The sequence below is a fragment of the Myxine glutinosa genome, unplaced genomic scaffold (genome assembly GCF_964187855.1).
Source record: "Myxine glutinosa unplaced genomic scaffold, kmMyxGlut1.1 SCAFFOLD_145, whole genome shotgun sequence".
NCBI classification, from domain to species: domain Eukaryota; kingdom Metazoa; phylum Chordata; class Myxini; order Myxiniformes; family Myxinidae; genus Myxine; species Myxine glutinosa.
This window is the reverse complement of record NW_027616363.1, coordinates 42,914-46,214: the sequence shown is the minus strand read 5'-3', so window position 1 is coordinate 46,214 and position 3,301 is coordinate 42,914.

Here is a 3,301-nt window from a genome sequence, read left to right as displayed (position 1 = left end):
CCAACACAAGTGCGAAAAGTGGTTTTTAAACACTAACACAAGTGCGAAAAGTGGTTTTTCAACACTATCACAAGTGCAAAAGTGGTTTCCTGCACCAACACAAGTGCGAAAAGTGGTTTTAAAACACTAACACAAGTGCGAAAAGTGGTTTTTCAACACTATCACAAGTGCAAAAAGTGTTTTTTCCACACTAATACAAGTGCAAAAGTGGTTTCCTGCACCAACACAAGTGCGAAAAGTGGTTTTTCAACACTAACACAAGTGCGAAAAGTGGTTTTTCAACACTATCACAAGTGCAAAAAGTGTTTTTTCCACACTAATACAAGTGCAAAAGTGGTTTCCTGCACCAACACAAGTGCCAAAAGTGGTTTTTCAAAACTAACACAAGTGCGAAAAGTGGTTTTTCAACACTATCACAAGTGCAAAAAGTGTTTTTTCCACACTAATACAAGTGCAAAAGTGGTTTCCTGCACCAATACAAGTGTGAAAAGTGGTTTTTCAACACTAACAGAAGTGCGAAAAGTGGTTTTTCAAAACTAACACAAGTGCAAAAAGTGGTTTTTCAACACTATCACAATTGCAAAAAGTGTTTTTTCCACACTAATACAAGTGCAAAAGTGGTTTCCTGCACCAACACAAGTGCGAAAAGTGTTTTTTCAACACTAACACAAGTGCTAAAAGTGGTTTTTCAACACTAACACAAGTGCGAAAAGTGGTTTTTCCACACTAATACAAGTGCAAAAGTGGTTTCCTGCACCAACACAAGTGCGAAAAGTGGTTTTTCAACACTAACACAAGTGCGAAAATTGGTTTTTCAACACTATCACAAGTGCAAAAAGTGTTTTTTCCACACTAATACAAGTGCAAAAGTGGTTTCCTGCACCAACACAAGTGCGAAAAGTGGTTTTTCAACACTAACACAAGTGCGAAAAGTGGTTTTTCAACACTAACACAAGTGCGAAAAGTGGTTTTTCAACACTAACACAAGTGCGAAAAGTGTTTTTTCCACACTAATACAAGTGCAAAAGTGGTTTCCTGCACCAACACAAGTGCGAAAAGTGGTTTTTCAACACTAACACAAGTGCGAAAAGTGGTTTTTCAACACTAAAACAAGTGCGAAAAGTGGTTTTTCAACACTATCACAAGTGCAAAAAGTGTTTTTTCCACACTAATACAAGTGCAAAAGTGGTTTCCTGCACCAACACAAGTGCGAAAAGTGGTTTTTAAACACTAACACAAGTGCGAAAAGTGGTTTTTCAACACTATCACAAGTGCAAAAAGTGTTTTTTCCACACTAATACAAGTGCAAAAGTGGTTTCCTGCACCAACACAAGTGCGAAAAGTGGTTTTTCAACACTAACACAAGTGCGAAAAGTGGTTTTTCAACACTATCACAAGTGCAAAAAGTGTTTTTTCCACACTAATACAAGTGCAAAAGTGGTTTCCTGCACCAACACAAGTGTGAAAAGTGGTTTTTCAATGCTAACACAAGTGCGAAAAGTGGTTTTTCAACACTAACACAAGTGCGAAAAGTGGTTTTTCCACACTAATACAAGTGCAAAAGTGGTTTCATGCACCAACACAAGTGCGAAAAGTGGTTTTTCAACACTAACACAAGTGCGAAAAGTGGTTTTTCAACACTATCACAAGTGCAAAAAGTGTTTTTTCCACACTAATACAAGTGCAAAAGTGGTTTCCTGCACCAATACAAGTGCGAAAAGTGGTTTTTCAACACTAACGCAAGTGCGAAAAGTGGTTTTTCAACACTAACACAAGTGCGAAAAGTGGTTTTTCAACACTATCACAAGTGCAAAAAGTGTTTTTTCCACACTAATACAAGTGCAAAAGTCGTTTCCTGCACCAACACAAGTGCGAAAAGTGGTTTTTCAACACTAACACAAGTGCGAAAAGTGGTTTTTCAACAATAACACAAGTGCGAAAAGTGGTTTTTCCACACTAATACAAGTGCAAAAGTGGTTTCCTGCACCAACACAAGTGCGAAAAGTGGTTTTAAAACACTAACACAAGTGCGAAAAGTGGTTTTTCAACACTATCACAAGTGCAAAAAGTGTTTTTTCCACACTAATACAAGTGCAAAAGTGGTTTCCTGCACCAACACAAGTGCGAAAAGTGGTTTTTCAACACACACAAGTGCGAAAAGTGGTTTTTCAACACTATCACAAGTGCAAAAAGTGTTTTTTCCACACTAATACAAGTGCAAAAGTGGTTTCCTGCACCAACACAAGTGCGAAAAGTGGTTTTTCAATACTAACACAAGTGCGAAAAGTGGTTTTTCAACACTATCACAAGTGCAAAAAGTGTTTTTTCCACACTAATACAAGTGCAAAAGTGGTTTCCTGCACCAATACAAGTGTGAAAAGTGGTTTTTCAACACTAACAGAAGTGCGAAAAGTGGTTTTTCAAAACTAACACAAGTGCAAAAAGTGGTTTTTCAACACTATCACAAGTGCAAAAAATGTTTTTTCCACACTAATACAAGTGCAAAAGTGGTTTCCTGCACCAACACAAGTGCGAAAAGTGTTTTTTCAACACTAACACAAGTGCTAAAAGTGGTTTTTCAACACTAACACAAGTGCGAAAAGTGGTTTTTCCACACTAATACAAGTGCAAAAGTGGTTTGCTGCACCAACACAAGTGCGGAAAGTGGTTTTTCAACACTAACACAAGTGCGAAAAGTGGTTTTTCAACACTATCACAAGTGCAAAAAGTGTTTTTTCCACACTAATACAAGTGCAAAAGTGGTTTCCTGCACCAACACAAGTGTGAAAAGTGGTTTTTCAATACTAACACAAGCGCGAAAAGTGGTTTTTCAACACTAACACAAGTGCGAAAAGTGGTTTTTCCACACTAATACAAGTGCAAAAGTGGTTTCCTGCACCAACACAAGTGCGAAAAGTGGTTTTTCAACACTAACACAAGTGCGAAAAGTGGTTTTTCAACACTATCACAAGTGCAAAAAGTGTTTTTTCCACACTAATACAAGTGCAAAAGTGGTTTCCTGCACCAATACAAGTGTGAAAAGTGGTTTTTCAACACTAACAGAAGTGCGAAAAGTGGTTTTTCAAAACTAACGCAAGTGCAAAAAGTGGTTTTTCAACACTATCACAAGTGCAAAAAGTGTTTTTTCCACACTAATACAAGTGCAAAAGTGGTTCCCTGCACCAACACAAGTGCGAAAAGTGGTTTTTCAACACTAACACAAGTGCGAAAAGTGGTTTTTTCCACATTAATACAAGTGCAAAAGTGGTTTCCTGCACCAACACAAGTGCGAAAAGTGGTT